The sequence below is a fragment of the Plecotus auritus genome, assembly GCF_963455305.1.
Source record: "Plecotus auritus genome assembly, chromosome: X".
NCBI lineage: Eukaryota > Metazoa > Chordata > Mammalia > Chiroptera > Vespertilionidae > Plecotus > Plecotus auritus.
In genome coordinates this window covers 70,901,475-70,912,000 of record NC_137784.1, presented here as the reverse complement: position 1 = coordinate 70,912,000, position 10,526 = coordinate 70,901,475, and the positions used below count along the sequence as shown (strand labels likewise).

Here is a 10,526-nt window from a genome sequence, read left to right as displayed (position 1 = left end):
CCTCTGCACGAGGCTGCGGAGATGCTGGGACTGGCCTTGTGCTGCGCATAGCTGCGGAACCCCCAGGCCTCACTGCGCGGAGCGGCCACCGGGCCCCACCACCACTGTGTGTGCAGCCATCTTGCGGTGGTGTTGCATGAGGGTGTAACGCCACCTAGGCTTTTATTATATAGGATATCATGCAATTAAAAATTCCTTCCTCCTGCCTTAGGGAAGGTAAAATCAAAGTTAGATTTCTCTAGATGGCTCTGTGAATAGAATATATTTAAACAAACTATCACATGATGCTCTTTGCAATATGACCCTAGATGTCTAGCCACTAGTTTTTATCTTGTCCAGTTTGGGGTAAATTCGGAATATAATCTTGTTTGCACCTAACCACATCAAAAGAGTTGGCTACTGTCTCACTCTGGCACAATTGCAATTCAGTGACTTTGAAATAAATGATTCATTTTTTTTTTACATTTAATTATGTGAATAGATTCACATGGCTCACAAATGAGTAAGTATAAACAGGTACTTGGTGGAAAGTTTGCATTCTACCCCTGTACCTAGTTCCTCCCTCACATTTCACATTTAACCACTATTAATATTTTTATTCTCTATCTTTCCATGTCACTATGCATTGGTTCAATTTCTATATTTCTATTCTGTTGCATTGATCTGTCTGTCAATTCATGCCACAATAGGACTGTTATATTTTGAGGCTTTATATTAAATTTTAATGCCTAGCAGGCTGATTTCTCATGCTTGCTTTTCTTTTATCAATTTTTTATGATGATGATTTGCTTATTTTCATATGAACTCTAGAATCAGCTTGTCTATTTTTTAAAATTATTGGTTTTTAAAACAAATTACATATTTATAAATTGATTTAAGGAACACTGATATTTTCATGATATTGTCATTGTCTACAGAAGCATAGTACAGTCCCTGGATGATTGATTTGCTGATAGTGCTGGAAGGACAAGTGAAATAAAAGTTCCAAGTTTCTGGCTTAGGTTTCTAGATGGATGTGCATTTGCAGCCAAATGAGGTATAGGTACATAGACAAGGTAAACGAAACAAAATCAATACTGTGTGTGTGTGTGTGTGTGTGTGTGTGTGTGTGTGTGTGTGTGTGTGTGTTGGGGAGGAGGAGAAGAGGAATAATCAATTTACTTGATTTTTATTTTTATTTGCAAGTAATTTCAAACATTGAGAAAAGTTGCAAGGATAGTAAAGAACACCTGAACACCCTTTACCAGATTCACTTATTAGGGTGTTGCCTCACTTGCTTCCTTCCCTACACTCACACATGCACAGGCACATACACACAAACAGTTTTTCTGAACCAAGGTAAGTTGCAAACATCAAACCCGTCTGCATTTGCTAGGAATAAGGACATTTCTTTCCTAATCTACCAATCACATTCTGATTTTTTTTTTTTTTTTTTAGTTTACTGAGTTTTAGTTGGGAACAGTTCCTCAGCTTTTAAAACTTTGAAGAATGTAGGGCTTTAAAAATAAAAATGTTCTTCATTTTGAATTGGTTTCTTGTTTCCTTATACTTAGATTTGGGTTATGCAACATGGGATGGAGTACCACATACATGATGTGTCCTTCTGAGAGTATCACATTCATAGACACAGGATGTACATCTGCATCTTTTTGGTGATGTTGATTTTATCTATTAGACAAGGTGTTGCTAATTTCTCAATGGCATAGTTACTATTTTTCTTTTGCAAGTAACAAGTATTCTGTGGGAAGATATTCTCAGACCAGGAAAATATCCTACTCCTTCCTGATCAAACCAGCCCCTCCACATTTTGTGCCCATTGATCATTTTGCCTGCATCTTTATTATGATGGCTGCAAATGATTTTTCTAACTGCAGCTGTCCCTGTAACTTTATCAGGGGTTATCTCACTTTATCGATTTATTTATATACTTATTTAGCTATTACTAGTATGATAATGGATATTTCTTCAGTGGTTTATAATCCGGCAATTAATTCATTTGGGATATGTTGTTGGGGTGTGGCTGTGTTTTCTCTTTAGCTAAGGTGTACTCTTCCCAACAGTGAGAACTGTGCTTTTCTTCCCTTCCTACTAAACATCCTTCTCTCACACACACACACCGCACACGTCCAGAACTCTGTTAAGAGAAGTCATTTCTTAAGACTGAATAAATGACCAAATGTCTTGAGTTTGCTGGCAATGACATTTGTGACTTCAATAAACATTGTGTGATCACCTTCTATGGATCACTGTAGTCACCACCAAGTCAATTATCGGAAGTTTAATATGGATCTCTGTGATAACTGTTTAGGATATGGTTATTAGAGAACCAACATCTGTATTTTAAGTATTCTTCAAAGGATATCTTTATTAGAGACCCATGTAATTCATTTGCACATTTCCCTAAGACCTTAAACCAGACACTTTGCTCGTATTGTATATTAGATGTTACATAGCTTAGTTGGGTTAGAATTTCTCTCACCACTCTGGAGTGCCTAGTGCTACTTCTATTGAATTTTTTTTTTAGTGGAAAACTTGCTCTGATTCTCATTTCCCACCTGAGTCTCCCTGGATTGTTTCTCCCCTAATACCCTGTAAAGGAATATAAAATAGATAATACTTTTCCTGATAACCACAAAGTCTATATATAAGAAATTGACTTTGGAGACAGCTTGCTGTTAGTGGATTAAAAGTAAGTCTCTTTTTTCAGTTACTTTTCAAGAATATAAGGTTTTCCTCTGTTGTAGAAATTACTTTCACAGGCTCTTAAAAATTCAGAAGTCCTTTAGAAAAATTTGTGTTTGTGATGTGTATATACAAACATGCATCTTTCTATGCCCTGCCATATATCTATTCACATAGGATACACACAAATGTGTTATTTCCCCTCTACTTCATTTGTTATTTCCAAGGTGACTTAGTGGCAGGCGTATCTTAGCTTCAATAAATTTATTTTTTATTAGAGCATTTCTCCTATTATATCCTAGCATAGTTTGTGGGGGAAGGTGTTCTATAAAAACATTAGGTGTTAGTTGTTGTCTTAAGAGACTTCTGAGTCCCTGTTCAGGGATTTTAATTCACTCTGTCTCAAGGTTCTAAAACTAGCCTCTTCTTACATTGTTGTTGCTTTGTATTTCACTCAAGAAATTTCATCTAATCCAATTTCTGCTACAACCTTGAGATTTGGAATAAAGCTTTTTTTATACATATATGCACACATACATGTGTATGCACACATGTGCAAATGGAGGTACTGTTTCAAAGGAAATAACTGGCTCCCTCTCAACAAAATCTTAGCTTTGGGTTCAGCTTAATGTTAACACAGATTGATGTGGCATAAAGAATCACCTCTTTATAAACAGGTAAGGATACCAGTTAGAAATAATGTACAGGGTGGGGCAAAAGTAGGGTTATAGTTATAAGTACGCAAAACACAGATTTTAAGGGGACAGGGATGGCTCTAGTTTTATTAGCCTACACTTCATCTGCCCTCACAGACCTTAACACAAAATACAAGGTATCTTCAAGAGAGCCATTAATATCTTTAGTTTTAGGGAAGAGCAGTGACATTAATAGGTATCTGTCTCTCTAACAGTTTTATCTAGTATTCTTGTATTATTATTTATTAATTACTAGAGGCTCAGTGCATGAAAATTCATGCACTGAAAAGGGGGTCCCTCAGCCCAGCCTTCCCCCTCTCATAGTCCAGGAGCCCTCAGGGGTGGGAGGTGACCTGGTGATCAGGGGAAGGTGATGCCCCCATCACACCTCTGCTGCTACCACTGCCCACAGCACAAGCCTCAGCTGGCCCCGGTTACCTGAGCCTCAGGCGGCCCTGGGCAGCTGGGCAGCCACCATCCGAGGCTTGCCTGCACCTCGGGCCAGCCCTGAGTGGATGGGCAGCTGCCATCGGAAGCTTGCCTGCACCTTGGGCTGGCCCTGGGCGGCTGGGGGGCTGAGGGGACTGGGGGACTCAGGAGGCAGGTGCTGAGGGGATTGGGCGCCTCCATCTTGTGGCTGAGGGTGCCGCCATCTTTGAGGGCGGGGCAGTCAATTAGCATATTCCCTCCTTATTGGCTGTGGGTGCCGCCATCTTTGCGACAGTGTGAGGGTCAATTAGCATATTCCCTCTTTATTAGATAGGATTATATTATTTCCCATATAAGCAAATGTAAACCTACTTTTGCCCCTCCATGTATAAGCTGATATAATTGATGATGCCATTATACTAGAAAGTGTTTAACAATCATTATTTTAAGAGATATCTAGATAGCAAAGATAATTCAATAAACAGGCTAACATATCAAAATTAAGAATGTTTCCTAAATGAAATGTTGTGAAATGAGGAGTTAAATGTGCTCGTTCTCTCCAACTTTTCACAAACTCTTCCAATTTCCATTTATAGTTTGGGAATATGGAAAAATAATATTTGACAAAGTTTAAAGATAAAGCTTCATACTACAAGACAAAAGGATTACTTTTATCTCTTTGAACCTAATTTTGGCATCATGTCCTTTTTTATTTTATTTTTTGGGAGACCAACACAGTATATTTTTCTATAGTATAGTTCTGGTCAATTAAGCATTCAGGATCAAACATCAAAAGTATTATATCATCTTTTCTCTTGGAACTTAATTCTTTTTCATAGAAAAACTGTGTCATGGCAGTTCCACAATTTGAAAATGTGTCCTTTATTTACATTTTAAAGTAGACTCTTTTGTTCTCTAATTTATTTCTACTCTTGTTATCACTACTATCTCACCTCATGTTTATGTTTAATCTATATGTCTCTGGACTGTATTATTTAATCTTTATTTGAACACTTTTTTCTTAGAAAAACAAAAAAGTGTTTGTCTGACTTAGTTTGTTCATGATGCTATGCTAAGAGACAGCGCCATGTAGTAAAAAGCATACCTGTCCCAGAGAATTCAAAAGAGCTGCCTTCATACACAGCCTGAGTCTGCTACTGACTAGCTGTGTTTTTATACACAAACTAGAGGCCCAGTGCATGAAATCTGTGCATGGATAGGGTCCCTAGTGGCTGCCAGCTGCTGACCACTGGCCGAGGCCTCCCTTGGCATCTGCCTTGGCCTGGTGCCACCTGCTCTCCTGCTCCACCATCCCGCCACCCTCCCACTTTCCTCGGGGCCCATTGGGGCTGGCAGTGCCTCCACTGCCGCCCGCTGCCAGCACCGTATCACTAACGCCCACCATGTTCCATGCTGCCCCCTGATGGTCAGCACATGTCTAACTCCCAATCAGTCAAACTCCTGCCCGTGGGGATAATTTGCATATTAGCCTTTTATTATATAGGATAAGTTAACTATGACTTCCTTGTTTATATGATATAAACAATTATCAGTTTCTTCAGTCATTGTGAGGGTTAAACTAGTAACACATGTAAATCTCTAGTTCAGATCTGGCAAATAGGCAGTACTCAGAATATGTTAGCTACTATTATTTTTATTATTATGGTTATTTCTTAAAATTTTAAATTGTGAGACTGGGGAAAACTAATTGTCCTGCTCCACTGCTTGATACAAGAAGTTGCAAACAGATTTCAATAGCATCCCTGATTGCCTTCAAGGGCTAGAAATATTACTCAAATCTTTCTCTTTGTATGGCAGAATAAATCATCTACCTAGGTAGCAGTGATGGCTATTAGCTGATTAGTTTTCTCCAAAGATGTTGATCTTACAGTAAACTATAAATACTGGGTGGTAGTTGATATTTATTTATTTATTTGCAGAATAAATTTATTTATTGGGTTTTATCTTAAAACATCTTATTAAACTTATTGTTATCCAAAAGAAAATAAAAATGCTTACAACATAAATCACAGACAGATGACTAAAATGTGAACTGTGATCTCTGTCCTTTAGGATAAACTGTACAGTAGTATTCTCCTCCCACCTAAACTGGCTTATAGGTTTCTGGCAATTCATTCTGATACTACATCATCATAGGAAGTTTTATTTCTAGGATTTTCACAGTCTGTTGTAATGTTCACCTTCTTCATCTTTTTCAGGAGGAGATGCCCTCTCCTTTTTCTCTGTGGGATGTTTTCTGGTTGAGAGTTGGAATTTTCAGTATTACTGTCCTTCTCTGCGTTCCCTGGCCTGGCGGCTTCACTGCTGGGTTCTGTGCCCGGCTGGGCTGTCTCTTCTCCAGGCTCTCTAAGTGCCACCTTTTTTTCCTTCAGCTATTTTGCTATTTACATGAGCAGCCGAGGAGGAAGTTTTGGAGTCCTTATATTTTTCATGCCTGGAAGTTTGATTGTTAGGACCAGAGGTGGGAGGTGCGGACATTTTCTGTGCTTTGTTTCCTTCTGACTCTTCTTTCCTAGGCAGTCCCCAGATAAAACCCTCTGAAGGCCTGTAATGTTTCTGGTAGGAACTTCCTCCTTTCCCTTCTGCCTCTAATTGTTCAAACAAAATACTCCAGAGAGCTCTGTTTAATACTGGGAATAGTATTTTCCACAAGAGCTTCATGAAGAATACATTTTACAAAAGGAGATTTATAACTTTCATATCAAAGTTCACCAAGGCTTTTAAGATATGGGTGATTCTTTTTAAATAGTTGTGCTGGGACTCATTCAGATGCTGAAATCTTTCTTGCCATTTAACATACCCAGCAAAATTCTTAGTTTTATCAATCAGCCCCCTGCGCCCCCCAAATTCTAGCATCCTATCTAATAAAAGAGCAATATGCAAATTGACCATCACTCCAACACAACAAGATGGTGGCCCCCATTTGGTAAAAGATGGCAGCCCCCATGTGGACACAAGATGGCCACCACAAGATGGCTGGCAGGGGAGGGCAGTTGTGGGCAACCAGGCCATTAGGGGAGGGCAGTTGGGAGGGACCAGGCCTGCAAGGGAGGGCAGTTGGGGGTGATCAGGTCTGCAGGGGAGGGCAATTAGGGGTGACCGGGCTGGCAGGGGAGGGCAGTTAGGGGCAACCAGACCTGCAGGGGAGGGCAGTTAGGGATGACCGGGCCAGCAGAGGAGGGCAGTTGGGGGTGACCAGGCTGGCAAGGGAGGGCAGTTAGGGGTGACCAGGCCAGAAGGGGAGGGCAGTTGGGGGCTACCAGGCCTGCAAAGGAGCACAGTTAGGGGCAACCAGGCTGGCAGGGGAGGGCAGTTAGGGGTGACCAGGCTGGCAGGGGAGGGCAGTTAGGGGCAATCAGGATGGCAGGAGAGCAGTTAAGTATCGATCAGGCTGGCAGGGGAGTGGTTAGGGGGTGATCAGGCTGGCAGACAAAAGCGGTTAGGGGCAATCAGGCAGGCAGGCAGGCAAGCGGTTGAGAGCCAGCAGTCCTGGATTGTGAGAGGGATGTCCCAGATTGGAGAGGGTGCAGGCTGAACTGAGGGACACCCCCCCATGCACGAATTTCGTGCACCGGGCCTCTAGTAATTTAATAAGCCAGTAGGAATCTTCTAATTGTTTATTTTGATTTTTTGAATTCTTCAATTTCATCTGCAGTTAGATCTTTAGCATAAAAGTTCAAGCCTTGTTCTCTCTGGGGGAAAAGCCATTGAATGTAAGTGTGGTTGTGCTCTAGTTTTTCATAATCCTCTCTCCACTTATTCAGAACTTATTTGGTGTAAACACCATCTGCCTTAAATGGAATTTTATTCTTATAAGAGCGAGGATTACTCAAGTCATTTTGCTATTGGATATCTTTGAAGTTTGGGTATAGTGTGGGCATTTGCACAAATCCCTCACAGCGTAAAAACATCTCTGGTTTAGCAGTTGCTTCAGTGGAATCAGCACCCTGCTCAGTACACACTGCCTCTGCGTCCTTGTCCTGGGGCCTCAGCTGCTCTGGCTCCTGCCTTCATCTGCTGGGTGGACTTGCAGTTCTCCAAGGTGGTGGGCTTGCAGATGCTAACCCTGCTGAGCACGCTTCCCATTGAAGTGGCTGGGGCAGGCACGTGGCCTGGGCATGGCCTTGGCAAGGGCACTGGGCACCCAAGGCCAAACTGCCTCAGAGCAGCGAGTAGCAGACAGGCACACTCTGCTATTTACTTTTTCAAATGAAACTGTTATTAGGATTTTAATGGATCAGTTTGAAGTCCTGTGTGTTCATGTGACTATATAAATGGAATTACAAACGTGAATTTCAGCAGAAAAGTTTTGGAGACAGCCATCATGTGTCTTTTCCCTTTAAGGGTTATCTTCTTATGGTTTTATTTCTTAGGAGTCTTTTTAGCACTTCTGTGACAACCCTTCCCCCAAGCAAATCAGGGAGTATCAAAGAACAGTGGGGGCTGTTAAAAATGGTATTCTGGAACATCATTCTGATTTCCCTTAGGGAACCATTTTGACATTTTATCAGACTGTGTCTAGTAGTCTATGGAGCTTTTACTTATATTTAAGACTTAAAATCCATAAAAATCAATTGTATTTTTTGTTGTATTTGCATTTATATAGATCCTTTAATATATTTTATATTATAGCTCTTTTACAGACCAATGAATTATATAGTTTTATGGCAAGGACTAAAGCTAGCAAATTTGACAGGATTATTTACAGAAGTCCTCCTTTTACACACTTCTGCATGTAGAAAGGAATGTTGCAGATTATATAAAAGTGTAAATGGAAGGGAATTAACACCTATCAGTTATTGCCTTTCAATGTCAATAGTGATCAGTAAAACATCCTAAGGAGTAATAGATATTAAGGGATTTTTATCAGCCCAGGCAACCAACCCCAAATATCATCACATAAGTGCCCCCTTACATAGTATGAGGATGGACTTTTGGCCAGGACTTATTTATAGAGGTGGAAAACATTTATTCATAACTTGGACTTGGACTCCTGGCTATAAGCAGGTATGCTTGAAAGCTATGTATCACTGAAAAGGATTATAGAAATCATTAACATAAATTATAGAATCCTGTATAAATTTCAGGCCTATTTTCACAGCAGACAATTGGGAAGATTTACCATATATTTTTAAGAGTACTCAGATTGTGGAATGAGCAAGTGAGACATCTAATGGATTGGGGAACAAAAAAATACAATTTATAGAAAATTTAATTTATTACATAAATTAGGAGTTTTACTATTTTCTAAATTAAATTCCATCTCAATGTTCAGCTTTTTAAAAAATATTACATGCTTACAATACTAATATATCAACATATTACCTAGATGGCACCCTTCTGCTCCACACAGTGGAGTTTCTCCTCTACTTTGAAAAAAGATGTTTAATCTTCTTTCATATAACTTACATACAATAAAAATATGCTTTAAAGACTACAAATTTTGCCCTAACTGGTTTGGCTCAGGGGATAGAGCGTCGGTCTGCGGACTGAAGGGTCCCAGGTTTGATTCCGGTCAAGGGCATGTACCTTGGTTTCGGGCACATCCCCAGTAGGGGGTGTGCAGGAGGCAGCTGATCGATGTTTCTCTCTCATAGATGTTTCTAGCTCTCTATCCCTTTCCCTTCCTCTCTGTAAAAGGTCAATAAAATATATTAAAAAAGAGACTACAAATTTTAAATGATACTGTATCTTAAACAGCAGAGGATCTTTGGGGTATATATGAAGTAAGAACTTACTGGTTCATGTGTCTATATTAACCCTTTACAAAAAAATCAGAAAACCCTAGAGTTGAATGAGCACTTTATATAGCACTTATTATGAAATTAAGAATCTGAAGGTTAAAAGGTTCTTGCTATAGATTATGTCCCCCCAAAATTCATTTGTTGAATCCTAATTCCCAGTGTGCCTGAATTCAGAGGTGGGGCCTTTGGTTGGTGATTAAGTCCTCAGGGCAGAACCTTCACTAGTAGGATCAGTGCCCTTATAAAAGAGACCTGTAAACCAGGAAACTGGTGCCAGACATCAAATCTGCCAGCTCCTTGATCTTGAACTTCCATTTAGTTATGTCCATGGTTTTCATATCTGGCTCATCATTAGAATCCATCCGAGGAGCTTTACAAAATAGAGTCCTGGTCCTAAACCAGACCTAATGAATCAAATTTTCCAGGAGCAGTGGAGTGCAGGAAATTTTTCCAGCACTTCTAGGGGATTCTATGACAAGTCAGGTTTGAGAATCATGGATTTGGACCAAAGCCAACCAAATTTGGTGGAGTTTTATCTCATGGTATCTTGTGCACTTGGGGGGTGTCCCTCAGCCCGGCTTGCACCCTCTCCCAGACAGGGAGCCCTTGGGGCATGTCCTACTGACGCCTTCAGTTGGACATCCTTAGTGCTGCCAAGAAGGCGGGAGAGGCTCCTGCCACCACCGCTGCAGTGGCCAGCTGTGAGCACACTGACCACCAAGGGGCAACTCCTGTTGTTGAGCGTCAGTGCGTGTCATAGCAACCAGTAGTTCAGCTGTTTGGTTGATTTGCATATTAGCCTTTTATTATATAGGATGTCCAGAAATGGGGATTCCACTAGGTTCATAGATAATGTGTATTTTGAATTAATTATGCTGTCATGATGTAACTTTAAATGCTGTTTTCTTGCAAAACAAATATAGGCTGTAGTTTGACTCACCTTGGAAACTGCCAT

The 10,526-nt window shown here is 40.4% G+C and overlaps 1 pseudogene across 1 annotated transcript; it reads right to left on the bottom strand.

Moving 5' to 3' along the window:
• Positions 1 to 5,938: 5,938 nt before the first annotated feature.
• Positions 5,939 to 10,526, bottom strand: LOC308240161 (opioid growth factor receptor-like protein 1; annotated as a pseudogene). The gene is made up of 3 exons: positions 10,512 to 10,526; positions 7,417 to 7,831; positions 5,939 to 6,688 (listed from the first exon to the last, which is right to left on the bottom strand). The product of its transcript is annotated as an opioid growth factor receptor-like protein 1 (transcript).